The following is a 10,778-nucleotide window of genomic DNA, read 5'->3' on the forward strand; positions in this document are numbered from 1 at the left end:
CTCTGTAAGGCACTTGGGCTAGAAAATGTCTCAGGCCGAGTACTCAGGGAGTGTGCACACTGATGTCTTCACACACATCTTCAGTACATCACCCATCCAGGCTGCTCTCCTCACATGCTTCGTCAACCACCATCATCCCTTCAAAACTAAATGACTATCACCCAGTGGCATTGACGCCAATCTTCATAAAGTGCATAAAACTCCATTCTTGCCACATTGGACACACCAATATGCATAAAGACAGAACCACTCTATAACAGATGCCATATAACATCTGTAAAGCAACTAGCCCTGACACACCTTGAAAACCAGGACACATATTAGAAGCCTGTTCTGGATTTCAGTTCACCATTCGACATCATTGCCCCACAGATCTTTGTGAACAAGCTCCTCCTGCTCAGTTTAAATATACCACGGTGCAACTGAGTGCTGCACTTCCTAACAGACGTCAGGTAGCCATGATGCATGACTACCCTCCATCCCTATCACCTTTAACAGCAGTGCCCCCAGGGCTGTGTGGTGAACCCATTGCTGTACGCTCTGCTCATGTTGTCTGCACAGCCAAACGCCCACGTAATCACATTGTCAAGTTTGCTGATAACTTAACAGCAGTGGGGCTCATCACCAACAATGATGAGATGGCCAACAGAAAGGAGGTGGAACAGCTTAAGGCCATGTGCCAGGCAAGTAACCTCTTCCTCACTGTCAACAAGACAATGGAGATGGTTATTAACATCAGGAGACCTCGCAGCACTTCTTACAGTGACAGCAAGCAGCTTCAAACTGCTGGGAGCGCGCATCTCACATAACCCCTCACTGTCTCTGAGCACATTCTATGCAATCAAGAAAGCTCATTAATGCCTCTACTTTTTGAGGAGGCTGAAGAGAACTGGCTAAACACATCCATACTCACGTCCTCCTACACATGTGCAGTAGAGAGCATCCCGACAAGCTGCATCACTGCTTGGGACAGAAACTGCACTGCCGCAGACAGGAAAGTTCTACAACAGGTAGTCAAAACTGTCCAACACATCACAGGCACAAGCCTACCCACCACCAAAGACATACATACAGAAAGGTGCCAGAAAAGGCCAGTGATTATGATGAAAGATCTCACCCACCCTGCTCATGAGCTTGTTCGACCCACTCCCATCAGAGAAAAGACTACGCAGTATCCAATCCAGGACCCACCAGACTCAAAAATTGTTACTTTCCCCAAGAAGTAAGGCTGATCAACCCCTTCATCCAGTGACCCATGCCTCCACAACCCCAACCACCACTACTTTATCATTTCCTGTCAGTCACCTTATATACAGACACTCCTGTGGCCTAGTGTCACTTCGTGGACATTCTCATTCTCATTCTCATTCTCATTCTCATTCTCTCTCATTCTCTCTCTCTCTCTCTCTCTCTCTCTCTCTCTCTCTCTCTCTCTCTCTCTCTCTCTCTCTCTCTCTCTCTCTCTCTCTCTCTCTCTCTCTATATATATATATATATATAAACAATCATATGTATATGTATTTATTGTGCCTTTTTTTGTTATTATTGTGATCTTTCTTGTGTGTGAGTTTTTTTGTGCTGCTTTGGATCCGGAGTAACAATTATTTCATTCTCCTTTACAGTTGTGTACGAGAAGTGACACTAAACAATCCTGAATTTGCGTTGTTCTGTGCTGTCTAAACGGAATGCTACAACATATAGTGAGGCAGGCTGTGACTAGTGAAAGAAGCCACATCTCTGTGCATGACAACATACTTTTGTCATTATCTACAATTTCCTGGCATTGAAAAAATGTAGAAAAATAAAAGGTGGAGTGTACAGTATTTACTGAACTCATACAAAAGCACAGACTGAACGTTGGCAATGATCACAAATCAAATAATAATTAGAAATGTGCAAGAAGAACATGTTAAAATGAACTCAGCTGATCAAGACGATAACGTTTGCCTTCTACTATAAGGAAGTACATGGTGATAAAACTATTTGGTGGGGTGGTGTGGTGGTGGCTGGGATTGAGGTCATGCTGAAAAAAATTCAACTATTGATTTATATTCAAATATATTTTACAGTGAATGTTATTAATTCAAGTTAAAGTTTAATTTTCATTCAACCATAGATGAATACCTATGAATATGGCTCAATGAAACATCATTACACCAGGGCAAAGGTGCAAAACATATTACCAACAGTCTTACACAGCACAAGGCACGTATAGCACATATATAAGATAGCAGTAAAATACAGTCACACGAAAAGATCTAGTCTGAGGATGTTGCAACAGTCTGCAGTCAAATACATGACTTGTTCTCTGCTGAGTGAACAGTAGGGGGCAGCACTAACTCCAGCATGGATGTTATGCCACACCACCTCAGGGCCTCCGGAGGAGTGCCCGACTCCAACTCCTCCCCCCGGGTGCCTGGTTGAGGTCTAGTCCTTACTTTGACCGAGGCCATGCAGTTCCCCTGCAAATTGCCAATAAGCCAATGAATTGGACTTGCAGCGTTCCATACCACCAATGTCCAAAAGGGTCTTGTGATCACAGGAAAAGCGACTATGTCAATTACTTGCTGTCAGGGTGCACACCTCCTTTGTGTACCGATGTCTCTGGCACAGGCAGCATCATGCTGTATTATAATTGTATTAAAATTGAAGGATAGTCTATAGGCTGCATTTTTAAAATGCATTAATGTGAGGAGCTATATTCTATCATTTTAATAGGTTTGTTTCTTTTAATTTAACTTTAAATCCTTAATGGAAAAGCCATGATGAACCCGAAGGCAGATACTGAAGGCTAGATGTACATGCACCTTTTTCAAATATGTAAATTCTTTTTTTAAATTTGTGACCCTTTCAGCATGAACTCATACAATGATGTATTAAGATGAAATAAGATGAGCATGAAAACATGCTCAGACTTACTAATAAGTCTGAGCATGTTCCTGTACCTCTACTCTCACCAGGTAGGCAGAGAATGAAGGCCGCAACACCAGTGGTGAGGATGGAGAAGGTGAGGTCAAGGGGTGCGGAGGTGTGTTTAGAAGACTACTTTGAATTGACGGACCGGAGTATATTTAGAGATTCATCTTTGGATTTGGATGACTTTCCTGTGGTCATTACTGACTTAATCAAGACCTGCGTAAACGAATGTGTGCCTCCGAGAACATACTGAGTTTTCCCAATCCAGAAGCCCCGGATGAACCAGGAGTCTGTTGAGAGCTAAGCTCTCTGGTGTTCAAGTACATCAATCCAGAATTCTACAAGAAGTTCAGGTACAACTTACAACAGGGCATCACGTGAATGGAAGAGAAATTCTGTATGAAATTAGAGGCGCAATTAGATGCATCACAGCTTGGAGGGGCTTGGATTCAATTACTTCCTTTAAGGCACAATCTAATAGCATGATACTGCACTGCCAACGAGCTCAATGCCTTTTTTGCAAGCTTTGAAAGGAAGAATAACATTACATCCACACCTATCCCCATCCCCACAGCATCCAGCAACCCTGTCATCTTTGTCTTGGAGGCCGATGTCAAAACATCCTTCAAGAGAGTGAACCCTCACAAGGCGTCAAGCCTCAATGGCGTACCTAGCTGGGTGCAGAAAACCTGTGCCAATAACTGGCTGGAGAGCTGTGGCTTGACGTTCTCACCTGCTTCAAAAGTGCATAATCACACCTATGCCCAAGAAGAATAAGATGATCTGCTTCAACAATTATTGACTGGTGGGATTCACATCCAACATAATGAAGTGTTTTGAAGGTTTATTTTCATGGTTAGAATCAACTCCTGCCTGCACAAGGATCTGGACCCACTGCAATTTGCCTACCACCATAACAGGCGGATGCATTCTCATTGGCTCTCTACTCTGCCTTGGAGCACATGGACAACAGCAAGGTGTCTGTCAGGCTGCTGTTTATTGATTACAGCTTAATGTTCAATACTGTCATCCCTTCAGTATCTATCACTAAGTTTCTAAACCTGGCCCTCTGCAGTCCTTGTGTTCCTTATCAGAGGACAGCAGTCAATATGGACTAGTGTTACATTTCCTCTTCGGTGATAATCAACACAGGCACACCTCAAGGATGTCCACTGTTCTACTCTCTCTATACTCAAGACTGTGTAGCTGCGTACAGCTCAAACAGCATTTATTAATCTTCAGATGACATCACTGTTGTTGGTAAAATCTCAGATGGTGATGAGGAAGTGAACAAGAGTGCCTCTGCCTCGTGGTGTCCCTCTTGAAGAATGTCAGTGATATCATAGAATGGTATTGTGGTTCTGCGTCTATGGATTGGATGTTTATCATCTCTGGTCTTTTTCAGACTTATGGTTTTTTTATTCTGTGTTTTTTATCACCTGTTCCTTTTCTGTTTTGTTGTGTGAGGGGAGGGTGTTTGTGGGTCGATGTTCTTTTGTTTTGTAATCACAAACAAGAGAATATCTGCAGATGCTGGAAATCCAAACAATACACAAAAAAGTGATGGAGGAAATCAGCAGGCCAGGTAGCATTGATGGAAAAGAGCTTTGTCGACTCTTCAGGCTGTGACCCTTCATCAGGACTGGAAAAAAATTATAAGAAACCAGAGTAAGAAGGTCGGGGGTGGGGGGGAAGAAGTACAAGGGGCAGGTGACAGGTGAAACCAGGAGAGGGGAAGGGGTGAAGTATAGAGCTGGAAGTTGAATGGTGGAAGAGATATAGGGCTGGAGAAGGGGGAATCTGATAGGAGAGGACAGAAGGCCACAGAAGAAAGGGAAAGGGGAGGAGCACCAGAGGGAGGTGATGGGTGGGTAATGAGATAAGGTGAGAGAGGGAAGTGGGAATGGGGAATGGTAAGGGAGGGGTGCCATTACTGGAAGTTAAGAAATCAATGTTCGTGCCATCAGGTTGGAGGCTACTCAGATGGAATATAAGGTGTTGTTCCTCCAACCTGACCGTGGCCTCATTGTGGCAGTAGAGGAGGCCATAGACTGACATGAGGAATGAGAATGGGAAGTGGAATTAAAACGAGTGGCCACTGGGAGATCTCACTTTTTTCTGGCGGACAGAGCAGAGGTGCTCTGTGAAGCGGTCTCCCAATCTACGTCGGGTCTCACCGATATGCAGAAGGCCACACCAAGAGCACCAGATACAGTAGATAACCCCAACATGCTCACAGTGCAGGCAACTGGTGTGCAAAAGACAATAAACTGTGCAAATAATAATAAAAGTTATAATTATAACAAGAGAAGCCTGATCCAGTTGTAGAGTTAGAATATCACAAATTATATTATGACCAATCCATTATTTCAGATAGGACAATCCATAGTAACCATTCGGTTATAATAATGCAGGATAAACAAAGCAAGGACAGCTTACCTAACGGATATAGTCATTTAAAAAGCTTAGCACACCGAAAGTGAAAAACACCAGAAATATGCAGAATTAAAAGAGGGAATTGGAAGAATATGGAACTTGAACGGGGAAGCTGGGAACATTACTCAATTAGGGTAACACACTTTTAGAGAGAATCAGAATTCCCCTTCTTGCTGATGGGTATCCTCTTTTTCTGGGTGCTTGGGACCTGATGCCTGGAAAAGCCATGGTAGATGTAGCAACCTGTTCTCCAGCACTGATTGCATTCCTCCTGAGACAGGCGTAGGCCCAACCTGCATGGGCTTCTCTGCAGACTGTGTATTGGGTGGCAAGAGAGGGTGTATTGGGTGGACAGACAGTGATCTAGCTGGTAGGGCTTTTCTCTCTGTGACGCTCAGCTGCCTGATTGTCTATTCAAATTGCCAGATTTATCAGGTCATCCCAGCTGGGATCATGCCAGAACCCCTGTGTTTAGTCCATGCTGGAAAGCGATGATGAGGGATCTCTTGTGCCACCCCGTCTCAACCGCAGGAGTGTGAAACTTCACTGCTCCGTTCCTCACTATCCACCTCCCTTGGTGCAGGTCCAGGCATCGGTGGGCAGGCAGCCTCCCCTGTACTGGAAGATCAAAAACGCTCTTGAACTTGACCACACATTGCTGGAAATACTGGGTGGCATAGCAACCTTGCTCTCGGAGGGCACTGAACAAGCTGAGTGGGCATCTGTCTAAGAGGTTCACCATGTAAGTCAGTTTATGTGTATCATCACTGACCTCACCTGTCCGGGCTTAGAAAGTCAGCTCACACCGGGGTAATAAAATTCCTGCAGCCCTCACGGTCACCAGAGTGTCTGCCTACTGGAGGAATATCCCGTTTACACCCAGAAGTAGCCAGAGGAGTCAGGGCACTAGGAGCTGAGGCTGATGAGATGTAAAAGAGGAGGAAGTGGCAGTGCTGCAAGCGGGACTGCCTGGGCAGAAGGCTGCTGATTAACGATAGTTTCAGCTGTAATGGCTGCCACATGATTCTGGCTGTCTGTGGTGAGTAGATAAACCGTTGCTATGAGTATTAATTCTGGCTGAGGGGCAGATGTAGCTTCATCAATCTTTCGCTGACGCCAACAGGCAGGTCGGGGAGCAGTTTCATCAGGGTACTCCTTATGGCGAAGCCCACTCCGTGGATTCTGTCTTCGTTCTGTGCCCTTCCTCTCCAGAAGAAGTCGTAGCCGCTGGCAAGCTCAGTGATGGATCCCTCATCTGCAATCCTGGTTTCACTCAGCACTACGATGTCAATGTTGTAGCGAGCAAGTTCTTTACCAATGAGAGCTGTTCTCCTTTTAGGTCTTGCAGTGTTTTCCTTATCCATTAAGGTGCGAACGTTCCATGCTCCTAGGCGGAGAATCTTTTTCTTTTGATTTTGATTTCGACAGCAATGATTGGGTGATCCGTCAGTCATGGTTAACTGGCCGGATGACCTAGGGCAGGCGATGCTTAGGCCACCTTTTTTAGGCCCCTTCCTGATTACAGGGTGGGCACGAAACAAAGGCCCGCGCACAGACTGTGGGAACTATCGGGGCATCTCCCTACTTTCTAGTGCCAGCAAAATCCTGGCTGGCATCATCCTCAATAGACTTATTTCAACAGTATCCGAAGGAAACCTCCCAGAATCGCAATGCGGCTTTCTGCCTAAACGCAGTACTGTGGATATGATCTTCACTGTTAGACAAATGCAGAAGGAATGCCTGGAGCAGAACATGAACTTGTACTTTGTCTTCATTGATCTGACTAAAGCATTTGATACTGTCAACAGAGAAGCCTTGTGGATCATCCTCGGGAAACTTGCCTGCCCTCTAAAGTTCATCAACCTCATACGCCTCTTCCATGACAACATGACTGGAGAGATTCTCTCAGCTGATGAACCTAGCAAGAAATTTGACATCTCCAACAGCATTAAACAGGGCTGTGAGCTTGCACCAGTATTTTTCAACCTTTTCTTCACTCAAGTACTAATGCATGTTGTCAAAGACCTAAACCTGGGCATTTATATCAAATACCGCCTGGACAGGTCACTCTTTGACCTACATCGCCTTGCAGCACACACAAAGACCCTCCGAAAGCTGTTCATAGAAGCGCTCTTTGCAGATGACTGCGCACTCATGGCACACCAAGAGGACCACCTACAAACAATGGTCAGCAGATTCTCCACCGCATCTAAATTGTTCGGCTTGACAATCAGCCTCGGTAAAACAGAGGTCCTCCTGCAGCCTGCACCTAACAGCGCCCCGCCACAGCCATGCATGACCATTGATGACACACAACTATGGAACTTTGACAACTTCAAATACCTGGGGAGTACCATCTCCAGCGATGGTGCCCTCGATAAAGAAATCACATCAAGAATCCAGAAAGCAAGCCAGACACTTGGAAGGCTCCAGGTCAAAGTTCTGCAGCACAAAGACATTCGCCTCTCCACTAAGCTGAAGGTTTACAATGCTGTTGTGGTTTCATCACTTCTGTATGGCTGTGAAACCTGGACACTGTCAAACAGCTTGAACAATTCCACAATCGCGCTCTGCGATCAATCATGCAAATCCGTTGGCAAGACTGTATCTCCAACCTGACAGTCCTGGACCGAGCCAATTCCACAAGCATCAAAGCCAATGTTTTGAAGGCTCAGCTCAGATGGACCGGCCATGTATCCGCACGGATGAGTTCAGAATGCCGCATCAGTTGTTCTACGGAGAACTGGAGCAGGGCAACCGTGCCCAAGGTCGCCCAAGGAAGAGGTACAAGGACAACCTCAAGTCAAACCTCAAATGGGCCAAACTCCAGCCCCGTGATCTCGAACACACTGCTGCTGATCGGTCCAAGTGGCGCAACCTATGCTCCAAGGCAGCAAACAACTTCCAAGCCAACTGGCGCATGCAGCGCCTCAGGGTGAGTCAAGAAAGACACAGGAAGGCGTCCGCTCCTGCCCCAACAGGCAGTGCTCCTTGCCCCATCTGCAACCGTATCTGCACTTCGGACTTCAGCCTCAGAAGTCATATGCGTGCCCACAGACGTTAACAGTGCAACACATTCGTCTTCCTCAGACTTCGAGAGACTACTGCCATGAGTGTTAATATTTGTCCTTTCTACTTGGATAGGGCTTTCCACTCTGAGAATAGCTGTCACACTGTGTTAGCCATTTCTGCCAACCCAGCCTCCAGCTGACCAATGAAATTTGGGGTGAGCTGGGCTGGTTGCTCCAAGAGTGGTTGTTGCATTGCATGAGTCACTTATACCAACCTAGCCTCCACTGAATTTAACTTCTCTCTTACCAGACCAAAGAAATTCAGGGCCAATTGCTGCTGTTCTCTCTCCACTCGGTCTACTTTTGTGGTCAAGTCTTGTTGAGAAGAGTTCACTGATAGCCCAAGGGTTGGGGGGGTGGGGGAGAAGAGGAAGAGGAAGTGGGAGAAAGGGAGAGGGAGAGAGAGAGAGAATGAACAGTTCTCTCATTCTAATTAGAACTGGATTGAAAAGGGATGTTAATAAATGCTAGGCCAACAGGGCCGCTAACTAAAAACTCACACTGTAACCGTGGCTTGAGAGCAGTAAGCTCAAACTAAATTTATAGCACTCCTTCCCACTGCTACCTGTAAGGAGTTTGTACGTTCTCCCCGTGATCAGGTGAACTTCCTCCAGGTGCTCCGGTTTCCTCCCACAGTCCAAAGATGTACTGCCGGAAGGTTAATTGTTTATTGTAAATTTCAATAGCTGTCAGTAGGTACAGTTAATGTCAGAGAAATGTATACAATATACATCCTGAAATTCTTCTTCTTCGCAAACATCCACGAAAACAGAGGAGTCCCCTAAAGAATAAATGACAGCTGAATGTTAGAACCCTGAAGCCCCTCAGCTCCCTCCTCCCACACATAAACAGCAGCAAACCACTGACTCAACCCATCAGCAAAAAAGCATCTGCACCCCCCACCGAGCACTCAAGCGTGCTGCAAAGCATCAATCGCAATACCCTGAAGACTACCTGTTTGCCCGGTATTCGACAGACCACAGGCTCTCTCTCTCTCTCTCTCCTTAATAAGGGAGAATGAGGTGTCCCTGTTTCACAACAAGGAGGGAGACATAACAAAGCAACTCGCTGATTTATGGTGTTAAAAGTCTGTTGCGTCACTTCTTTGAGCTCCGTGCCCAGAGAACTCGGGTCTCTGGGCACGTAACCAGCAGTCAGCTCGCTGCTTATGATCTTCCATCTCCCACGGTGGCCCTGTCCTCAAATCCACCCACCTACAGGGCCACGAAAATCCGGCACCCTGAAGGTGCTGGTCTTCCAGGCCGCATCCTTGGCATATCGAAAAGCGGCTGGTTGTGAGGCCCCAAGAGAGGGTCCCATTTCCACAAACAACCAAAGTCAGCGTGTAACTCCAGGTCAGGGTCTTCAAAAGAACCTAGGAAAGGAAAATATGAGATATCAAAGGTAGAAATAGAGCTGTTTCTGAAGATACAAACAAAGGAGTCGCTGTTAGGCGCCATCATCAACCTCAGCTCTGTCCATGATTAGGCTCGGGTTAAATTTGGGGATCACTGGGCAGCGCAGCTCAAAGTGCCTTATCTGCACTGTATCGCAATAATAAATATATTAACAGTGTGTGTCTACTCTAAAGCATTGGTCTTCTTTCCTGGAATGTGGGCAAAGGTAAGCAGGGAGCATTGTCACAGTGCTTCAGTCGAGACTTGACAAGACTGAAATGAAAGGAAGGAAATAAAATACAATACAAAGAAACCGTAATTGGCTGGAATATGCATTCTTAGGTGCCTGATTGCTGTCTTCTTCCAGTTGCCCGCCTGTGAGGGTGTGCAGACGCTGCAGCACAGTCTGTAGTTGTGACAGACAATTATGAAGAAGGTAAACACAAAGCTCTACTTCGTTACGAGTTTGAGGAGATCTGACAGATCACCAAGGTCTCCTGCAAATTTCGCATCATGCAATTGATACTGCACAGGTGGAATTCACACATCCCAATGAATCTTTGCTGATCTTTTTTTATTTTGGTTTCTGTATCAAATTCTGCTAAATCAACCAAAACATGACCTGCAGCCTGTCCTGTTTCACACCCCTCTGGTGTTGTCACATCAGCTAATAAGATTGAAGTGTGCCACCAAACTCTTATCTGGCTGCTTGATAAAAGTTCTCACTTATTTTGCTAAAGAACTCTACTAATTATACTGACTCTCTATGGCTCTCCCTGGCTAATGTCCTTATTGAATCTCGTCAGATTACTTTTGGACTTCTGAATAAAATCTGCATGAGAGTTTCATTCAGAGGAACATTTGACACAGAACAGTAAAAATTAGCTGTGACTTCTCAGAAGTTCTGTGCAGTTGTCATTGATCTCAAACACAATATTTACAATTTTGGTTTCATAAC

The sequence above is a fragment of the Hypanus sabinus genome, chromosome 1 (genome assembly GCF_030144855.1).
Source record: "Hypanus sabinus isolate sHypSab1 chromosome 1, sHypSab1.hap1, whole genome shotgun sequence".
Taxonomy (NCBI): Eukaryota; Metazoa; Chordata; class Chondrichthyes; order Myliobatiformes; family Dasyatidae; genus Hypanus; species Hypanus sabinus.